The 22,728-nt window shown below is 43.0% G+C and overlaps 1 long non-coding RNA gene and 1 pseudogene across 2 annotated transcripts; both read left to right on the top strand.

The window, feature by feature from the left end:
* Positions 1–1,321: 1,321 nt before the first annotated feature.
* LOC112835562 (uncharacterized) lies at positions 1,322–3,299 on the top strand. Of its 2 annotated transcripts, none has more exons than XR_012381679.1 (3): positions 1,322–1,659; positions 2,871–3,006; positions 3,099–3,299. It is a non-coding gene; the product is annotated as an uncharacterized lncRNA (long non-coding RNA). The 2 variants fall into 2 exon arrangements; XR_003211250.2 differs by having other exon boundaries at positions 2,837–3,006.
* Positions 3,300–8,364: 5,065 nt separating this feature from the next.
* On the top strand, positions 8,365–9,287 carry LOC112835553 (high mobility group protein B1 pseudogene; annotated as a pseudogene).
* Positions 9,288–22,728: the final 13,441 nt, after the last annotated feature.

Below are 22,728 nucleotides of genomic sequence, written 5' to 3'. Positions count from 1 at the left end.
TTCAATTTTATATTCTGCCTCTTGCATTAGGGATTTCTTCAAGATACAGACAGGCTCTGAGAGACAGACATATATAAATAGAAGCATTGCTCAGTGATGAGATTACCCTTGGCTATAAGGCAAAATTACTTCTAAATAGATCATGGCGTTTAAAAAAAAATTCTGGTTTCAGTGCTCTAAGAGCATAAGTATTTTAAAGGTTATGCATAATGCTCCAAAGAGTCACATGTGAAATCACTTCAGATATAGAAGGAAATTGTGACGATGAACATACTCGATTCACCTTTTTTTGACAGAGCAACAAAATTCCCTCCAACACTCCCTACACTCACTCCCCCACCCAGATCTAAGAGCAACAAAGGGTAGTTTTGATTTCTTGCGCCAAGAGATATGGAAGAGAAACATTACATGATTAGTTAAAATTTCCTTCATTGGGGAATAAGGCTCCTATGCAACCAGAAAAATCAGAACTCCCTCTGTTAGCACGCTATGTACTTAATTAGGGTCTGAACTGTCAATGTTCAATATGCTAATTATATGCTTAAGAACACTGATTATAATTTTTAATCTATCACTCTGCTGGATATGGCACCTTCTGGATATATAATTACATATTCAAGGGATCTAAAATACTCTCAGGTTGCCTTTTTCCCAAGCAAATCACATCATTCATGTTAACATAATTTTTGCCTATCAAAATTTTTGTTAACAAAAACATATTGGGATTTCTTCTCCATCTATGCCAGAAATTTTCAGACACATCCCTATTTCTTCGTCTGAAATAGTCATCATTTTTTTTTTCTTTCATCTAAGGGAATTTTTCTTTTCCATCATGCAGAATAATGTCCCCAGAGACCTCAAAGCTGTAAAAGGAGTTCCTTCCCTGGTGAGGATAGAAGGGAAGAAGACTAACTGGAGAGACTAGTTATCTCTAGTCTATACTATGACTTCTGGAAATTCTAGGATGCCTGTTCTCACAGTCCCTGGGATTTAAAGACAAGCATAAATGTAAACATGACACTTAACAGGCTCCACACCTCCCCCTGCTCCCAGTAATATATATTTCAGATAAGCCAGGATTCCTATATTCTTATTAACCATTTCATATCACCCTTCTGTGGGAACCACCACTAGAGCTTGTCCCTAGACGGTGCCCTGAACCCAGATCCATGACATCTCCATGGTCTGGAGAGACCAGAGTGTGGCATGAACTGACAGCATAATCATCATGACCTCTAACTCTCTGAGGCTTCCATTCCATAAAGGGAGGGAACATTCTTCTGACTCAGTCACCAAGAGATACCAGGCAGGTTTCTGTATCGCAGCTGATGGGTGCTCTCCTCAGGCTTCCCACGTCCCTCCCCAGTGGGCATATCATGCCTAGAGGCTAAACCTCTAGGATGTTTCGAACTGAAGCTTCAGAGGGAGAGGGAATCAGTCACTGGCTGCCTTGCTGTCCACAATAGCAAAAGACAGCAAGGGCTCATGGACCTACCTATGACCTCCCCTGGAATTCCCAGAAATTCTTTGAGCAGAGAAGCTTTGAAAGGAAGATCCTGTGTGAACAGAGGAGGGAGAAGAGCCTTTGAATGGGGCACTGCACTGAAGGGGGTTACATGTTTCCTCAGACTGCCATAGCCTGGACACTTCGGTCCACCGGTAAGGACAAAACAGTGTGACAGGGACTACAGTGGGGATAGGGCCCCAAACACTAGGAAACAGAGAAATAAATAAGGTGAGAAAAACAAGGGCTTGGGGAGCCAGAGAAGAACCGGTGAGGCTTAACTAGGGCAGGAAATGTAGGTAGGAGTAACTCGTCAAGCTGGCTAGGACGCAGGGTGTTCTAGAAAGAGAAAGCAGCTTATGCAGAGGCCCAGAGGAACACAACCAGGTGGGGGGCAGCAGGGGGCAGGGGTTGGAAGGTGGGTCAATATAGCTGGAGCGGTGACAACAGAATGGAGAAGGGGCCACCTAGGGGAGCCCTGAGAGCCATTTCATAGACCATGGACTTTCTGGAAGACACAGAGAGGTACACAGAGAGGTGGTCTTTGCCAAGGCAGAGACAGAGGGGATGAGAAGAGGAGCTACTGAAGGAAAACTTCTCTGAGAAGGAAGAATCACAACAGTATCTTACCTTCCTGGTTTCTGCACACCTACCCAGCTCATTAATCCTACCACAAACCCACCGAGGCAAATCTCACCCATAGTGTTTTACTTCTCCAGAAAGAAATGGGTTCTGGGTGGTTGACTCAGAGGTAGGAAGCTCCCTCCCAGGAAGACATCACATGCCCAGGCTGGTGCTCTTCCCACTGTGCTGCAAAAGCCTGCAACTAATGAGCTTACGGTTTTGAAGCTGCTGACCGCACTCAGTGGAAATGCATGCGATTTGAGAGAAATCCCACTGGCAAAGAGACCAAGTAGAAAGAGAAATTCTCAAGGAAAAAATAGTTCCTTCTGTTGTTCAGAAAATAATTCCACTCTGAAAGCCATTTTTAGAATGGCTAAATAACCAAAGAATTACATGAGAGATCTATTTTTATCTTGTGGGGTAAACAAATTTATTTAAATATTATATTTTATTTTCTATATTTCCATATGTAGGCTCTATTTTTACTCAAAGATGTTATTTGGAGAAATACATTTATATCTTACTGCCTTCCAGAACATCTGATAGATAGATAAAAGTTGAATTAGCCTCCAAAATTCTGAAAAGGGGAATCTCTATACCTGTTTCTCCTTGGAACAAGCAATATTAAGATAGCTAAATAAGTTAAAAAGTCATTTATCTACCTAAAATGTGTATGCACTGTAATGAAACGGTTCTGTGTTCTGCCAGTTAACTGAGGGTGTTTTATCTGGGAAACACCTAGAGCCATCACACCAAAGAGGAGCAAACAGTAAAAAGTTTTATCATGAACACATGATCTTTGAAGAACAAAATCTACTCCCTTGGCAGTGATCAAAAAGGAAAAGTGTGGGAGTGTTTCCTTCAAAGGAGACCTTCAGGTAATTGCTCTCATGTGGTTAACAGCAGCTCATTTAACCCCTGAGGGCTGTCCAGGGCTGTGCTAACCAGCAACACACTTCCTTATCTGCAGTTTCCTTCTGCACACGTAGGATCATTAGTGGATGGAAAGCAGGAGAAGATACCTAGATGGCAGATGGCGGCGCATAGATGGTATCTGTGAGCTGCTGGTTGTTGTCAAAACTCTAACAAAATCCCTTCCCAAGGACGGGCCACATTCCTTTTGTCTTGCGCCGAAACTATGGAATTGACGATCACAATATATAAAACTGAGTTCTTAATACCCCAGCCAAATCTGTTCTTCCTCTGGTCTTTCCCAGTTTCATAAATGTCACTTCAATTCACCCTGGCACTCCTTTCAGTAGGCATTCCTTCACCCTTCACATTCAACCCACTATCAAGTCTCCAATCCATCCATAATCTCAAACCACGTGGACCACCCTAGTTCATGACGCCTGGTCACCGCAGCCTTGGAGAGCTGCAAGAGCCTCCCGTGAGTCCCCCCACTTCTACTCTGACCTTCTCTACCCCTCCCCACCCAGCAGCTACAGTGATCTTCCAATGCAAATGAGAAATTACAAGTTCCTCAGGTTTCCCTTTGCTCCTAACACCCTGTAGTATGTCCTACAATACATCCAACTTGAGGTCTGGCCCAGGCCCTTTCTCCAGCTTGACCTCACACCTTTCTTCCCCACAATTCCTTTGCTTCCAAAAATATGCCAATGAATTTCTCACTTCCAGGTCTTAGTACATGCTGTTCCCTTTACTTGGAGTGTTCTAATCCTTGCTCTTCACCTGGCTAACTCCTACCTCCAACGGGTCTCAATGAAAATATCCAGTTTTACCTGACCCTTCAATCTTAATTTGATTCTAAATTATGGCATTTTTTTCCTCAGTGCATGTAGTTTTTCTTGGCACTTAACAGCAGTTTGAATCTACCCATATTTGCCGTGTGTTTATCTTTTTAATGTCAATGCCTTCTACTATCCCGTAATCTTGGTGAGAGCAGGAACCAGGTGTGCCTTTCTGGTTCACCTGTTTCCACGGCCCATAGCACAGAGCCTAATACATAGTAAGTGCTAAGAGCTATTCGCTGAATGTATGGATGAACAGATGAGCAAAGCCAAGGCTTACGGATATTTTTACTACACAGAGAGTTTTCATTTCATTTAAAAGGCATTAATATTGAACTCCATTTTGTTAAGATCAGTAGAATACAGAGAATATACAGTTGAGTTAAACTGACTTGTATTCAAATACTGCATATACTATTCAGTAGCTGGATACCATGGGGAAGTTTCTTCCCTCTCTGCATCTTGGGATTTTAAACTCCAATAGTAGAAATAGCATGACCTATTTCATAGTAGGTTGAAAGTGCCTTCTGGTTTTTTTCTCACAACATTATCGTCCTTTCCAATTTTTCTATTGTTATAATTAGAAAAGAACAAAAGTATTATTTTAGAAAATGCCTAGTTCACAAAATGCCTAGCTCACAAAGTCATTATGAAAATTATCAATTAACCAGTGATTCAAATAATGTATTATCTAATGCTGAATGAAAAAACATAAATGTGAGGGTGCCTGGGTGGCTCAGTCAGTTAAGTATCTGCCTTCAGCTCAGGTCATGATCCCAGGATTCTGGGATCAAGTCCCACATTGGGCTCCCTGCTCGGTGGGGAGTCTGCTTCTCCCTCTACTCCTCCCCCCTGCCTGTGCTCTCTCTCTCCTGCTCTCTCTTTCAAATAAATAAAATCTTTAAAAAAAAATAAATGTGATATAAAACAACGACAATATTGGTTATTTCTCTGTAGCTCTGGAATCAGGAGTGGCACATCTGAGTAGTTCTACTTCAGGTCACTCATGAGGTTGCAGGCAGATACAGCCAAGCCGTGGTCATCTACAATCATCCAGTTAGAGCTGGAGGATCCACTAGCTCACTCACATGGCTGGCAAGTTGATGCCAGCTATTGGTTGGGGGCCTCAGGTCCTCCTCTTTCTTTCTGCAGAGCTACTTGAGTGTCCTCACAGGCTGATGGCCGGCTTCCCTCAAGGTAAGGAATCTAAGAGGCCAAAGCAAAGTTGCAATGCCTTTTATGACTCAGACTTGGAAGTCACACACATTGTTGCTCCCACCATATTCTATTGGTCACATGGAGTCAGCCCTGATTCGGTGTGAGAAGAGACCCCACTGGAGCCAGAATACTGGGAGCCATACAACATTTGAGAGCCTGACTTCCATAGACAAAAACCTTTCCCACTTTCTCCCTACAAGATCCCCATAAACTTCTACCACTGTGTGTGATGTGTGACATTGGAAATTGCTAATTGTGGTGTGTCTGGGATTGTTTTCTTTTTAGTACTAGCCTTTTGTCATGCTGCTTCAGGTAGAGCAAAATGAGTGTCCTTTGTATATTTTCAAGGATATACCTAAATCAATTTCATATTCTTTCCAAAGTCGTTTCTTGTTTAATTTGCTTTATCCAACATCTCCGCATGCCACCATCTTTGTTCATATTTAAACATTTTAGATAAAATTCATCATTTGATGATGACAATGAGAGTGATTACACATCTCAGATCACTACTCCTTGATTTCAATGTAGACAAAGGTAATTTAACTAACAATATCTTTGTAACTGTTATTCTGATGTGGAAGCTGGAAAGTGGAATGTGTAAACATGTAATAGGAAAGCCTAACACCTTGGTCCCATATCTAATGACATGTCATTGACTGGAATTAATTGAAATTCTTGAACTCTCTCCTTATTTATCCCCATTACTAAATAAAATTGATAAGAATAGTCCTCACCTTACAAGCATAAATAGTAGCGTCTATGCTAAGCACACATAGAACACTCGGTTTCCTCTGGAGATGGGAACTAGCTGTCTGGGGAAAAGAAGTGAGAAGAAAAATACATATTTTCACTGTATGCTCTTTTGTACCACCTGATTTTTAAACCATTGAATGTAATATCTAGTCAACATCAAAAAAGTTATTTAAAATTATTGGACAATTCAACTGTTCATCAATAGAAGACGGTTAAATAAACCAATTTCCTATCCAAAAAATGGGGTCTTAGTTAGGTGAAAAAGGAATGAGGCACATCTCTATACAGTACTATTAAATGAGCTTCAGGATATATTGCTAAGTGAAAAAAAGCAAAGTATAGAAAAGTATGCTTAGATAAAACTGCACACTAAAATATAATAAAATTTAATAAATAAAATATATTATCTAAAATATAATAAATAGGGGCACCTGGGTGGCTCAGTCAGTTAAGTGTCTGCCTTCAGCTCAGGTTATGACCCCAGGGTCCTGGGATCAAGCGCCGCATTGGGCTCCCTGCTCAGCAGGGAATCTGCCTTTCCCTCTCTTACTCCCCCGTTTGTGCTCTCTCTCTTTCTCTGTCGAACAAATAAATAAATAAATAAAATATAAAATTAAAATACAATAAAATTACAGAGCAGTGGATGGATACCATAGTATTTTTAAAATAATGGTTATCTGTGGAGGAAGGAGGACCTGGGTGAAGGTAGTAGGGATGGAAGCTAGACTTTTTTGAATATTTTTAGATTTGACTTTGAGACCCTGAAAGTATTTTGCATAATTATAAAACCAAATTTAAGTTTAAAAAGTAATCCCTAAAACTTTAAAGTGAAATGGAACAAATGAACCCATGGGCCCAATTGTTGGTACAACCACACAGTAAGGAACGCTTTTGAGTGACATCAAAGCAGAATTCCCTGAGTGTGAACTGGAGCCAGCCAGCAAGGGCTCTCCAAAACTGTGTATGTCTCTTCCCAACTCGGCATCCAGTGATGCAGAGTCCATAGCTTGGAGGCAGCCACTCGAGGGTATTTGTACTGTGGAAATCAGCAAATGCTACAAATCAGTCTTCTGCTTATTTTGGTTTTCCTGCTTCTTTGTTCTTGGAATACTGACTGTTAAACATTTACCAGCACACCACTCAATTTATCTGTACATACCTAGAGACCAAAATAATTACAAAACAAAATTAAAATTACCGCAAATTAGCTTCAATAATCATGGTGTTGGTGTAGTGTCGGTGTTGTTATTCTGAGATTGTCTTGTGAGCAGTACAGGATAAACAAATGAGTCATTATGTTGCTATTGTTAAGAACTGGGATTTTGGAGAGTGGGAGAAAGAAGATAGGAATGTAAGGGATTGAGTAAAAGCCCTCTGTATTGAATTTCATTTGGGAGTATCAGTGTGAACACATGATGAATTTTACTTTATCTAGCATAATCATAGCAATGGAATCAGCAAAATCCAAACTGTGGGAACTCTGAGGCAAACTACACAATTTCTTCAACAAAAACAAAAGCAAAAAAAAAGAAAAACAAATAGAAATGGAGGAGGGTATTATTGATTAAAAGAGATGTAAAATATATTTAACCAATCTCATTGTATGAACTTCTTTGGATCCTGATTCATACCAAAAAAAAAAAAAAAAAAAAAGGAAAGAAGGAAGAGAGAGCATGTGAGCAAAAGAGAATTCCTGTGACAATTATGGAAACATGAAAAAAAGCTGAACATCTGGGGATGCCTGGGTGGCTCAGCTGGTTAAGCATCTGCCTTTGGTTCAAATCATGACCTCAGGATCCTGTGACTGAGCTCCGCATCAGGCTCCCTGATCAGCAGGGGAGTCTGCTTCTCCCTCTCCCTCTGCCCTTCCCATCTGCTTGTGCTCTCTCTCTCTCAAATAAATAAAATCTTAAAAAAAAAAAAAAAAAAAAAACAGGGACACCTGGGTGGCTCAGTCAGTTAAGCTTCTGCCTTCAGCTCAGGTCATAGACGCCAAGGTCCTGTGATCAAGTCCCACATCAGTCTCCTTGCTCAGTGGGGAGCCTGCTTCTCCCTCTGCCTCTGCCCCTCCCCCTGCTTGTGCTCTCTCTCTCTCTCTCTCTTTCTCCCTCTGTCAAAATAAATAAATAAAATATTTGAAATAAATAAAATAAAATAAAAAATGAGAAAACAAATGAGAAAACTGAATATCTGATGTTATTAAGGATTTTGTGTTGGTTTTGTGTGATGATTGTATTGTGATTATGTTTTAATAGCATAGTCTTTGTCTTTTAGAAATACTCCCAAAATATTTACATATGAAATTACACAACCAATATGCCTAGGATTCGGTCAAAATAATCAAGGGTCAAAATAATCAAGGGTAGAAGTTATGAGAGAAGCTGTAGAAAAGTAAAATTGGCTGGCTCCCACTCTCACAGCCATTGCAATACATTGAGCTCCATGGAGAGAGCGCCGGGGCAAGTGAGAGCCAGACAGGCAGTGGGTGACTCTGTGCCTTGCTGAGGAAAATAATTAAACATGGGCAAAAGAGATCCTAAGAAGCCGAGAGGCAAAATGTCATCATATGCATTCTTTGTGCAAACTTGCCGAGAGGAGCACAAGAAGAGGCACCCAGATGCTTCAGTCAACTTCTCAAGAGTTTTCTAAGAAGTGCTCAGAAAGGTGGAAGACCATGTCTGCTAAAGAGAAAGGAAAATTTGAAGACAAGGCCCGTTATGAAAGAGAAATGAAAACTTATATCCCCCCTAAAGGGGAAACAAAAAAGAAGTTCAAGGATCCCAATGCACCCAAGAGGCCTCCTTCAGCCTTTTTCTTGTTTTGTTTTTAGTATCACCCAAAAATCAAAGGAGAACATCCCAGCCTAGCCACTGGTGATGTTGCAAAGAAACTGGGAGAGACATGGAATTAACACTGCTGCAGATGACAAGCAGCCTTATGAAAAGAAGGCTGCTAAGCTGAAGGAAAAATATGAAAAGGTTATTGCTGCATACCGAGCTAAAGGAAAGCCTGGTGCGGCAAAAAAAGGGAGTTGTCAAGGCTGAAAAGAGCAAGAAAAAGAAGGGAGAGGAGGAAGATGAAGAAGATGATGATGAATAAGTTGGTTCTAGCGCAGTTTTTTTTTTCTTGTCTATAAAGCATTTAACCCCCCTGTACACAACTCACTCCTTTTAAAGAAAAAAATTGAAATGTAAGGCTGTGTAAGATTTGTTTTTAAACTGTACAGTGTCTTTTTTTGTATAGTTAACACACTACCCAATGTGTCTTCAGATAGCCCTGTGCTGGTGGTATTTTCAATAGCCACTAACCTTGCCTGGTCCAGTATGGGGGTTGTAAATTGGCATGGAAATTTAAAGCAGGTTCTTGTTGGTGCACAGCACAAATTAGTTATATATGCGGATGGTAGTTTTTCATCTTCAGTTGTCTCTGATGCAGCTTCTATGAAATAATTGTTGTTCTGTTAACTGACTACCACTCTAACTGCAAAAAAAAAAAAAGTTGCAGCTGTTTTGTTGACATTCTGAATGCTTCTAAGTAAATACAATTTTTTTATTAAAAAAAAGAAAAGTAAAATTGGTCATAAACTGATAATTGTTGAAGCTTAGTGATGGATCCATGGAAGGTTAATATATTGTCTACTTTTGTATTTGATAGAAATTTTTAAAATGTTTTTTAAAGATTAATTCCTTCACCCCTATGCCTACAAGATTTTGCTTTTCCCCAAGTTTTTTTTTAAATATAAGCATATCTTTATAGTTACTACAGTTTATAATACTATATTATATACCTGAAAGTCACTAAGAAAGTGGATCTTAAATGTTCTCATTACAAAAAAAAATTTGTAACTCTGTATGATGATGGATGTTAACTGGACTTACTGTAGTGATCATTTTGCAACATATACAAATATCAAATCATTACATTTTACACCTAAAACTACTATAATATTATGTCAGTTATATCTCAGTTAAAAAACATATATAAGCATACTTCTGGTGAGATACATTTCTGTGGATGTGTTTTTACTATCATCATTTACTAAAAATTACTAAGTGCCTCGTGTGTGGGCCTCAATTTAACAAAATTTATAAAGCAACAAAGTATGGACACAAAATCATATTGAATTAGTTAGGAAAAAAATCGACCAAAAGGCCTTGGCAGCTATGAATGAAATGCTTAATTAGGAAACACAAACACTTTTCAAACAATAAGCAATCAGAACTTCTTACAAAGTCACAAGACTTTAAAGGAGTTATTGCTGCTGTATTACATTATATAGGCCCACATAGAAAGATTCTTAAAAACATCTGGAATCCAAGTACATCTGCTACAGGTGAGCAAACAGAGCCTCCATAAACTGATGAAAGAGACAAAACAAGCCGATTGACCCGAGGGGCACTTTTATGAATAGCCCATTAGGAGGAAGCATAGACAGCACTTCTACCCACTGTGCATTTCTCAAGAAAATGAAACCTCAAAAAAGTACAAAGAGGCATCAGCCAAAACCATCTCCGTTTGCTTTTGGTGTGAAATATCCTTTTCCAATTCAGACAGACAGCAAATATTTAACAAGGAAAGGGGAGAAGCAGGTGCAGAATTTGGGCAATAGGTAACGACTCCTTGCACCATTTTGAGTCATCAGTGAGACAATTTAGGTCAGTCACCCTCAGACACAGATAGTGCTTTTGACCACTATAAAAAGTAGGAAGCATTTTAAGAAGAGATCCACTCCTGCCCCTGGCCCCATAGTTCCAACCAAATAAAAAACCCACACACCACGGCGAGTTGGTGGTGAGAAACATCGGCCATCAGCCAAGGTAAGTAATGTAAGCAAACCCTGAAAGTGTCCTGAAGCCAGACTTCAGAAGAGAATGTTGGCTTTTGGAGCTCCTCATCGGTGTCCTTAAAGTCTCAAGTCACGTAGGAAGCATGGTTTTCTCCATGGACATAAGCCAATGTCCCTGCAAATGTGTCTTTTGGGCCACCTACATCAGAACCACCTTGAAATGTTGCTAAATACAGACCTCCTAAACAAAATGGCAAGTGTGACTGGGGAATCTGTATTTTGAACAAGTCCCTGGGGCTGTTTTCGTGCCCCCTAAAATTCTGCAACCACTGTACTAGGCCAAAGCTGAACAGTGAATGTTATCACAGGTCACAAAATGCCCAACAGCAGAAGCGAATGCTCATGACTATTCTTTTACGTAAAGTACATGTGAAATCATTTTGTAATCACGTCTCATATCTACAAAACTTGGTGGGAGGGTGGGAGTAAGGATTACAGATTATTTAGGGTAGGAGTTTCTCTCTCACTCCCTGTATCTATCCTGTAGCTAGCCTCCTTATTTTTCTAATCTCTGAGTCATTCAGATTAAATGTTCATGTTAAAAGAAAAAAAAGTTACAAGGAGAGATAGTGACCCGTTATTTTTATTGAATATCTGTGGTATGGAGTATATGCAAACATCTAGGATAAGAGTGCATTCATCATGCCCATTATCAAAAGACTAAAACTCACTCAGATTAGTGGGTACCAGCAAGAATCTAGAACTGGCATGAAGTTCCACTTATCAGCTGTGTGACTTTTGATAGTTCACCTAACCTTTCTGAAATTGTTCTTCAGTTTGAATCGACAATGAAAATCTCTTACCAGGATGTTACGGGGATTAAATGAAGTACTGTATGTAGAAGCTTTTTGATATCTGCTGAACACAATTGAGCATAAATTGTTACAATCTTCCATTTCTCCAACAGCATTCAGTCAGGCAACTAAGCCTGAGCATCCACTATATACACACACTGGGCTGAAAGGCATTGTGCTCTTGCCATCAAACACATCAATGTAATGCTTACAAGACTATGATGGGCAAGGAAGGGTCCTCCCTCCAAGAGGGGTCTTTAGAGGGGGATTATAGAGAAATCTTGAGCTGGGAGATGGACAAACTGAATGTTATGTTTGTTCTGTGCATCCCATGGGGAGGAAGGACGGTCAATACAGGCTAATCAATCTCCTGAAATCACTTATCCTCAGGACACTGAGAACTCTATGGAGAATCCAGTCAAGATCTCTACTTGTAGAGACTTGTAGGGATCCAGCTTTTAAATCAGCAAGTGAGGGCGCCTGGGTGGCTCAGTTGGTTAAGCGACTGCCTTCGGCTCAGGTCGTGATCCTGGAGTCCCGGGATCGAGTCCCACATCGGGCTCCCTGCTCGGCAGGGAGTCTGCTTCTCCCTCTGACCCTCTTCCCTCTCGTGCTCTCTATCTCTCATTCTCTCTTTCTCTCAAATAAATAAATAAAATCTTTAAAATAAATAAATAAATGAATAAATCAGCAAGTGACTGGAAGAGAGTATATTTCCCTCCCTGATTGAAAGATTGAAAAGAAAGCAGCCACTCTCTCCTCATCAGTTCTCAATTGCTAGGCTTTCCTTGACTTTTCAAAAACTGCTGTGTATTTCTGTTTATCAGGAATCAATCTCTGGTAATGTGGCTGTCCTCCTGCTCTCCATCAGTAAGTGGATATAACTGAACTAGGCGGACTCAGAGATGCCTGCTTGGTTTGCTGCAGTGCCCAGATCTTCCCTTTCCTTATCCTTTCACACACCCCCTCTTCCCTCCCCAGGAGCCCTATATCCTCAGTCTCTCTTAGCAAAGGGAGAAAACTGATCCAAGCACTAACATGGTTTTGATATAGTTTGATGTTTTGCTCCTAATAGTGCTGTGTGCAATTTTAAAGAGGAAACCAAAAGAATGCATTCCAAAGGACAAAATTGCAGGAGGAACTTTCTGGGAGGAAGTGGAGAGATTTTTGGGTCCCCCCCGATGACATCAGTGAGCGACCCCAGACCTAAGAACCCTGCTGTTCCTGTCCTACCCCCTGGCCATGCTTGGCACTTAGTCACCTCCTATGCTAGGCAGCCATGCATGCCTCTGTCATTGCTGATAGCTGGTCATTTCTTTCTTCGGGGAGAGCCAAAACTCAGCATCTTCCATGGAGCCCCCAACACTTGCTCTCCCCTCCCCGGGGTCATTTCCTGCTGAACCACTCTGGTTTCATAACATTATTAAGAATGTCATAATGGACTGGGCCTGGCATAGCTAAGGGGAAGAACCGAGAATTTAAGTCCTGGTTGAGGACAATGGCCAAAGTCTCTTTCTACCTGGAAATTTCCCTAATTCCCTCACCTCTTTCAAGGCTTTGTTCCAATCTCATCTCCTCTGCCCTTAGCAGCCCTACCGAAAGCCACATAGGCTCCCCGCCCAGTGTCCAGACTCCCAATTTCCCTCTTCTTTTTGCTGCAACATTTGTCAACATTCAAGATGTCATAAAACCTACTTGCTTATCTTGCCTATTGTTCATGTCTGTCTTCTCCCGCTGGTTATAAATAAGTTTCATGAGGGCAGGAATATTTATTTGTTCATCAATATATGCCTAGTATCTAGGAGTGCCTGACATATATATAGTAGGTACCCCATAAATAGTTGCTGTTAAGAATAATATAACACTACTAACAAAATAATGTAATTAATTAGAAATAAATAATTTCCTGATTATTAAAATAATAATTAATTAATGATAGGATTGTTGCTGGTGATAATTATAATGTTTGTATGCTGTTGATGGCTAATAAGTATATTGAAAAAGCCACAGTTGTTAACTGAAGTAGAGAGGTCAAGGGGAAAGGAGGACCCACCCCGTGGTGGGCACTGCATGGGCATGCGTGCTTATTAATACAACACTCCCCATTCCCCACAGCGTTTCTAGAACAAGGACCTTTCACTGACAAGTCCCAGCCTAACCACCAGACCCCAGGGCCTGGGGGGCAGCCAATGGGAGAGCTAGAGCATACATTTTCCCCAAGACTCCTGGAAATTCCTGCAGGGAAAAGGAAATACTGGCCAACCCCGGACTTAGACCTCAGGGGCTTCCCCCACCACTTCATCCCCCAGATCACTGAGACAATCCTACAGGTTTCCAGAAACTAAAAGTAGCTCTTCATCAGGAAGCCGCCGGGGAGTTCCCGCCGGCTCACCTAGGACGGTCCAGCCAGCCCAGATGCGGCTCATGAGTCTGTCACCACCTGCCCAATGAGTAGATAAATCAAACGTAGGTCTGGGCTATTAAAACTGCATTAAAACCAATATACATGAGCCAATAGAGCCCATGAGACGGGAGCAGGGTTGCTGGAAAAGTCATTGGCTCAGAACAAACGACTGGGTTTGGTCCCTGCATCTCACCAGACCTTAATCAGCCCCAATCACTCAAGTCCTGCTTGTCTCCTAAAAGCTAAAACAGTAGCATCAGCACTTTGTATCATCCTGTCTTCTGAAATGGAAGACATGCCTGTCGTGGAAAAAACTCTGGAAAGGCAGACACTAAAAGTGAGCAACAGTTACCCCTGGGAGAACAGATCACAAGAGTAGAGAAGGGGATGCATTTAAATTCATCCACTGCTGAATTTTATAAATTGGTCAAAGCAAGCATGTGTTGCTCTTGTAATTTAAAAAATCAATCGTGAGTCTTTTTGAAAAAAGAGTTCTATACCGGAGGACACAAGCTGGCCTCTCAGATAGACGTGCTATGACCCTGTGGAAATTCTGGGTGAAATGCAATCCCAGCTTGCTCCAGTGGGAAGTGTGGAAAAACATGGACCTCATCCGCCGTGGACACCAAGGCCACGTCATCCCAGGAGCCAGCTTTGCCTCTCAAATGGTACTCCAGCCCTGGGGTTCGCTTCTATGCCTTTCGCCTCCGTGGACCGCACGCAAGTGTCCACTCCTCGAAAGGCTTTGCCCCGGAAGGCCGTCTGCAGTCTCTGCAAGTCTGCCTGCCCAAGATCAGGTTATCCCAGCCCATCCCAAATGATTCCTTGTTTGCGGGACACCCAGAGTCCTGCTGAACGAACTGGCCTAAAAACCTGATCCCTGTTCCAACAGGATACAGCAAAGGGATTTAGAAGTCATGGCTGACGGCAAGAGGAAAATACTGCTCAATGAGAATAGCTTTGTCCAGAGGCTGGTGGTGGTGGTGTGTAACCAGACGTCCGCCCTGAGGCAAGACGGGAGCTGGCTCATGCAATCTGGGCTCCCAGGAACCACAGTGAGCCCCATTCACAAAACCACACCCCACAGCCCGGAGGCCGCAGAGGCTCCAGGCCATGCTGAGGGCACCTTTTCCAGAATGTGGCAATACAGATCTGTAACCAAAAGAGTCTACTTTCCCTGTGGTCAGTATCTGCGACTGAACTTGAGGCAAGGCTGGCATTGCACAATGACTTGCAGAGTTGGAAGGGACTCTGGGGCGTATTCAGAGGGTGGTTTCAAACTGGGTTTCACAGAGCACCAGGGGACAAGGGTGAGGCCAAGGGGGGGGCTCTGAGACACCCATTCTGGATTCATCAAGAATCAGTTCACCATTGACCTATTTTGTATCTGGCTTCTTCCCTGCAGATGCCAGACAGTCTTGTGACAGGTCCAATCTCGGCATGAACTCATGTTCAAAGAAACATCTGTCCCTCAAAACAAATATAATCTGAAGCAATTCAAATCTATTCCCAGCCTCTTAAAATAAGAGAAAATAAAATAAAGCCAAAGGGGTGGAGTGCATTCTTAATGCACACTAAGAGATCTTTAAAAACCCATTACTCTCATTCTCTGCCACTCTCGGTACCCGCTACACGGACAGCAGCTGCTCCCTGAAACCTTACTCTCCTCCCTACTTTCAAAAGCCAGACGAGAAACTGTCCGTGACAACCAGTACGGCAGTATGGCTGATTCCACCCACACACCACCACCACCACCATCCCCACCCGCCTCCCTTCTCTGGCTCCCTTCACCATGTAGCTCAACTCAGCTTCTCTGGCTTCACTGGTTGAGCTTTGGGCTTTTCCCCCTTTGCCCCATACAGGAAAGCCCAGACACTGGTACAGCAAGCGTGAACCCTTCTTCCTTACAAGGTAGGGAGTATGGAGAAAGATGGTGAATTCTAGTACAGTGTTTGGTTTTGTTTTGGTTTTTATTCCTTGTTGCGTTGAGTTCCCACAGCAAAATTCATTCTTAAAAGGATGCCACTGATCCAGTCCATTCCAAATGGAATCTCTGAGAAAATTCTAACTGGTAATCATTTTGCCTCTATACATTCAGTGAGAAGGGGTTCATTACTTCACAAAGCAATATGTATAATTTGGGGCCCGCTTTCATTTGTGAAAGGTCTTCCTGAGCCAGATTTTTGACAGGGTTTGAGGTCTGCTTGAAGGACCTTCTGCCTAAAAATATTTCTCTCCATCAACCGGCAGAAATGTCTCAATGTTTGAAGTTCCCACATCGATTCCCCAAGGACTGGTTAAATATAAATATAGTCTCCGAAACAGGTAAACCTTTCAGTCCCGAACACCAACCTCATTCTTTGAGTTCATTTTGCCAATTAGCTAGCCAGACAACAGGTGATACCTTGAGATTTGGGGTTAGGAGTGAAGAAGAAAAACAGTTTCAAAGTATGAGGTGACTAGGAGGCAAGTCTCGAGAAGACACCCAGCAAAGTGGAGGAGGCCTGGAGTAGTGAGAAAGGACAGACCCAGGCACGCCCAGTGTTAGAGACCCACTGCCAAGCCCCCAGACCCGGAGTAACAAGAGGGCACCGCCAGATGTGACCATCCAAGAAGCCTTGAGCTGCCATCATTAGTCGACACAGTGGTTCCTGACAAACTTTTGGTGTGGAGTACCTCCTGAGGGCACCTCCTCAGCATCCGCTCCTGACCCAGTTAACTCACGAATTCTTCTCTCTTCTCTAACTGCCCAACGTTCGGGCTCTTCACCTGGTTCCAAATACCCCACCCGTCCCGTGATCCCTGCTCAGTCTTCTATTCCCACACCACCCTCTCCAAGTTCGCCCACCTGCTGCCCCTCTCACCTCCTGACCCAGCCCAGTCTGTGCCCATGAGCTCTGGCACTCCGAAGGCTCTCCCCACGACTAGCCCTCTTCTTCTGTTCTCCATCTCTAACGACTAATCATCAGCTACACCTGGTGCCCCCCACCTCTGATGACTCCACCTTGGAGGTCTGGCCACGTGCCCCTTTCCTGTCAGATGTCACAAAACCACGCTGCCGAATTCCTTCATTCTCAGGGCTCTCTAAACGTTCATTCATTGAATAAAGGAAGGAAGGAAGGAACGAATGAAAGCTTTATGCGATCTGGCCAGGAATGTTGAGAAAACGACTAAACAGAGGTTCCCTTGAGTGACAGAAGTTGTTCAACAATATCAACACCAAAGATATTATGAGGTTAATACCCGTTAGGCATCTGTCCTCGGAGCTCTCTCTGACCCCAGTAACCGTGGACAGGCATTATTGTTTCCAATCAATGTCTGTTCCCTTTCTTCTGACTTCCCTTGGGGATTTTCAGTCAAGGCACAGTAACCGAGAAATAGGCTGATGGTCCAGTTAGGCCACCCAAGCCTCTTTCCTCCAAGAATTTGCATTTTGAGTTGAGTGACCCAAGAAAGGAAATAATGGAGCAGATTCCTCCAGAAGGCTGTGCCCTACAGAGACTGGCTGGTTGGGTAAGAGGCAGCATGTCACCATGTGGGTACCAGAGCCAGCTTGCCCAGAATTAAACCGGGATCCACCATGTATTACACCTGTGTCTTTGGATTCCTCCAAGTTACTTAGCTCCTTGCTGCCTCAGCTTCCTTTTCTGTATAAAAGCGGTATGCCGTGTCCATCAGAATTCCTCTTAGGTTCAAATCAAGATTCAGACTCACAAGACAGCAAATGGCTCTGCATTTGGCATCAGTTTACTCAGAAGCGTATCAGATGTTCTTCAGCACAGGAGTCCCGACAATAATTCATGCACTAGGATTCAAGTACAAGATGCCAATATTCACATCAAGTGGGAACTGCTCCGGCTTAAAACCTCATGACTTCCCCCACCCTCCTCCCTCTCTAAGAGCTTGTAGTTCTTATAACAATTCTGCAGGGGTAGCTTGCAGGTTCCCACATAAGGACATGCCAGTTGCAAGAGTCAGAGAAGCCAAAAACGATAGCTCCTTAACAGGTGTTTATACTTGTCCCAGCCTAGGAGCCTTTTACCATAAGCAATGTTGCCTAGCAATACGGTTGACACATACCATCATGTCTGGTTTTCCAGAGTAACAGTTGGGCAGTTGATTAAAGGTCAGATTGTCATGCTGCAGGGGACTTGGGGTTTTGTTAACCCTTTCCCTCATAGGATAATAATGGTACCCACCTCAAAGCATTGTTGTGAGGGAGGGTCAGATTAATTAGTACGTGTCAAGGGCTTAGAACTAGGGCCGGAACGAACACAGTCAGCGTTCAGTCAATGCTAGCCACAGTTACTGCATATTTCTGGCGCTGCCTGTGTTTTCCCTCCTTTCCAAAATCGAATTATTCTGGTTTTTCTTCTCTTAGCTACCAGTAATCCTTCCAGTAAATTGAACTTTTGCTTAACTTGACCAGAGCACCTTTCTACGGCAACTGAACAGCTTCAATTAGTCCAGAGGGTTCAGAGGAGAAGGAGCCCATCCGCACCCGGGAGTCTACCTGACTCAGGACCTCTGGTGAGCACCACATTTCTAAGTGCCAAAGGAGAGCCTGAAACGTTCAGTGTCCTGCTGGCCCAGAGGGACGTGGAGCCTGAAGCAGATGTGGCTTCCAGCCCAGAGCCTATGGTGACTTTGTCAAGGGTGCAAAGGGGAGAAAACTGTTCCTCTGCTTACCTCGCTCCGTGATCTGAGGTCGCTGTGTTTACTAGTGACTTGAGGGAAGAATGTTGTCAGAGCACATGGGTCGAAGCAGAGAGGTGTCTCAGAGAGAGTAAGTCGTTAAAGCAGCTCATTAGGGAGCGGAGAGTGAAAACCCAGGTAAACACAGCCGGCCGGGATGCTCCCCCTGTGTGGCCCTTGGCCAGAGCACAGACCTCAGTCCAGGGAGGGGCAGTAGACAGTACATCTGTCCCTAAAGGAGTTGCGCCACAAATGGCATATTCATTTCTTTCTCCCGCCCCATTTCGTGAATAGGAGTGATGGTATCAGCAGACCTGCGCCGCTCCGTGTCACTGAGGTAACTGTCTGGGCTGAGGCAGGATGACTCACTTGAAGGCAGTTCTCCTCCTGTCTCCTCTTTATGGCCATGGTGTCTGGTTTTCTGAATTGATAATTCCGCCCCTTGTCCCAGCTTCCCCAAGTCCCTTTCCTTCCACACCCCACAGCAGATCTGACTTGCATCTTCCCGCTGCTGACACTCTGACTAAAACAAGCCGGGAGAGAAACCGAGGATGCTCTCCTACCCTGGGTCTGCTTGGGTGACAGTGACTTTATTTCTTGCTCAAGTACATTTTTACGCCTGCTCTCTGAGTCTAAGGAACGTTGCCTAGACAATGACTTATTTAGAAAAGGTGAGAAGAAAGATGGATCAGGAAAGCTAGCAAGTGTCTTGCTACAGGCTGACTCCACGGCCATCTTTCCCTTCCAAAGAACGTCAACCAAGCACAGCCCCTGTGCCTCCCCCTGGGCTCAGACTTCTTTGTGGAATGGACAAGTGCTTCCCAAGTGCCGGCCACTTTCTTCATATATCACTGCTCCCCCCCCTCCTATTAGTTACCTCTTTTATTTCAAAATTATTCCCATCTATTTTTTAACATAAATCCGCATTTACCCTCTCCAAATTCAAAGTATCCATGCAATCATAAGTTTAATGTGCTATTGTTACTCTTCCCTCAATAAACATAGAACTCTTAGGGTGTGTCAGCCCCCCCCACAAGTGTTCTACAAATATTAGCTCCATCAGTCCTCACCACCACCCTGTGAGGTAGGGGCTGCTTCGTCCCCATTTTATAGATGGGTACACTGAGGCTTGGATTGATGAGGAAGGAATCACAGTAATTAGTAGAATTGGGACTGAAATCTGGGCAGGAATGCTCTTGAACTTGAGTTGAACCTGAGTTAACCACGAAGGGGTTCTGCCTTTTTAATACAGAATAAAATAACAACACAACTATTAAATTGTTTCCATTTTAATTGATATACCACAACAAATCATCTCGTGCACTACCCGTGGTCCATACCACGCCTTGAGAAACACCGGCTGGGTGGCAAAGAACTCTGGACTTTTCCACTACCGCTGGCTGGGTGGTCTTGAGCAAATTTTTTGACCAGCATAAGCCTCAATTTCTATAGGCAATAATCCCTACTTCTCTCATTGATGGCTGTAGAAACTAAAGAAAATCATACCATTGAAAGTGCTTTGGGAAATATTCTTGCCACAAGTCAACATCATCCCCTCTGATGATGAATAAATGTTTAAAATGAAAGAAACAGTGCCCCTACTTTTTCATTACAAGCGGCTCTTACTGGTTGAAAACTCTTTCACATAAAGAGTAGATCCTTATGTTCCTTTGTGTTAGGGGTGGTTGCTGCTACTGCCAATCCAAAATATACTACTTCATGAAGTAAGGTCTGTTTCTATTATTTCACTACCTGATGACTTCCTGTGTATAACATTCAAATGTGAGCAGCTCAGCCAAAGGCCCATAAAGCCATTTCCCCCACACTTTACACTTAGCCGTGCTAAACATCTGCTTTTCTTGGCCACCTGAGTTGATGAGTTTTGCTTTGCACCGCGGTGAGGTCCAGGTGTCAAGCGAGGACCCAGACATTTTCTTCCCTCCATGCCTCAAGAGGGGTCTGGGTTTATAGCTCCATTTCCCCTTCCGAAAGAGCTGGTGGGGAGAAAAGCACTGCAGCTGGGCTTTGTTACCCTCAGTCAACAGCCATGACATTTTTTTAAGGTGGCTGGCGGGACCCAAAGTTGCATTCTCGAATTTTCGGCTAGGTTGGAGCTGTAGCCATCTGGAATGATGAATATGAATATAAACCTTAGTGAGGGAACTTTGGCTTTTCCTTCTTTGGGAGCTCCTACTCCTTAAAATTTCCTTGCATCCTTACCCTGGGACTATTGCATTTTCTAGACTGAGTCTATAAGCGTGGGCAAGGATCTGATCTGTTCCTTTTTGCTCCTCCTCATCATCAATATGATATATTGTATATATCATAATGTAATGTAATGCTATGGCATATAATGTAATGTGAAATAATGTAATGCTCATGGCACATTTTGATATCCTGGCAAGAGCAGTAATCTGTAATGAACCGGTGAAACCCTGATATCACAATTACCTTTTGGGGTCTCCTACCTTATTCCAACAACCCTTCCGTATCAAAGGATTTCTTTTGAGTCCTATGTCCATTTTCCCCTTGGAAAACACATCTCAGTATAAGAAGAACTTCTCTGATAACTGATCAATGTGAAAAAAGAGGCAAGATAAATAAATACAGAGGAAACATCCCCGAAATCCCTCATGGCTTGTTTCTGTGTCTCTATCAGCCAAATCAGAGCCTCCTATCATGGGAAGAAAGCAACTTTCTTCCTGAATCAATATGGATTGTATTTGGAAGACCAGAGTGTATGAAAGAAATGATTCAAAACATGAATGGGTTTGTACACAGGATACTGTCTGTGTATAGCTGGGTCCTGCCCACAGTTTTCCTAAGCCATGTCTGTTGCCTATCCGACAAGAACAGATCACTTTTTAAAAATGGTCCTGGTTGACTATAAATAACCATATTCATTTAGCTGCTTGGGAATTTCCCTTCAATCATCCTTTATTGCAGAGATATATTAAGAAGTATAATTTTTACATTGGCTTAAAAATGTTACCTGTCCCCCCCCATAGGTTCCAATACGGCTCACTTTCCCCATCACCCACGTCTCACTGCTGTGCTCTGTTCCTAGACCATGGGCCCAGACATCTTCCTGTGCCTCCAAACTTTAGCCTTCAGATTCAGATCTACCATATTTACTAGAGATGACTGTCCCAGGCATTGTGTTAGACACTTTCACATACGCTACCCCATCTGACCCCCAGAATTTTAAGAAAAGCAGAGCGCCCCCATTTCACAAGCAGGAAACCCAAACAGGCAGAGGGTCACCAACCTTGTGGAGATTGATCCCGGGTTTACACCCGAGTCTTCTCCAAATCCCTTATTCTCTGTATTAAATGAACTCCTTCAACTTCTCTTGCCCCTGCTTTGGGCTACCTCGGCTGGTCTCACTAACCACCCATCCCCCTCTTTGCAAGATGTCTCCTCTTTCCTTTCCATCTGTGCTTGCGAATTCAGCCACCCTGGGCCCCTCCCAGACCTGTCTTCCCTGCATTCTATAATTGTCTCCTTTCCACTGACTCCCTCCTTCTCCTTTCCTGCCACAGCTAAGTTCCTAAAATTCCAGCTACACTCTTCCCATTGCTCAGTTCCTATCTGCTGCTCACCTTCCGGAGATTGCCCACCAAAGGGTCAGCTTCCATTCACGGCTGGTCTACGCCTCTATGTTTACCATGTTCTGATTCCATAGAGACCTCAAGCAAGCAAGCCTATGCTGATCTGTATGCCAAGAGGAAATATATATCCAGATATATATTTTTCTCCACAAATTTTTCAAAGCACCTTACTAAATATTTTTCCAGGTCTTCTGTTTTCCTTTTAATTGTTAAACATTTCAAGCTACCTGGAAGTAAGAACTATGTCCTCTCGTTTTCAGTAGTGGCCTGAGGACATGCGTGCAATCCAATTAGAATCAAATAAGATACAGAATCCAAACCGTTCCACCCAATGGAATCAGCTCATCGTATACTCATTCTCTAAATATTGAAATCCCATCACTTCAGGGAACAGGAGAAGTAAGAAGAGCCACATTATCTAGGAAACAACAATTTCTTTTTTGAAAGTTAGCTAATATTACACAGAAGCCCCACTTTGCATAGATGGAGGAGACATAGAAAGAAGACATTGTTAGCTCTGTCACA

Source organism: Callorhinus ursinus, unplaced genomic scaffold (assembly GCF_003265705.2).
Source record: "Callorhinus ursinus isolate GAN/ISIS: 27379988/994484 unplaced genomic scaffold, GSC_fseal_2.0 scaffold2, whole genome shotgun sequence".
Taxonomy (NCBI): domain Eukaryota; kingdom Metazoa; phylum Chordata; class Mammalia; order Carnivora; family Otariidae; genus Callorhinus; species Callorhinus ursinus.
Note: the sequence above shows the minus strand (reverse complement) of the source record. Positions and strands in the feature narration are given on the sequence as shown.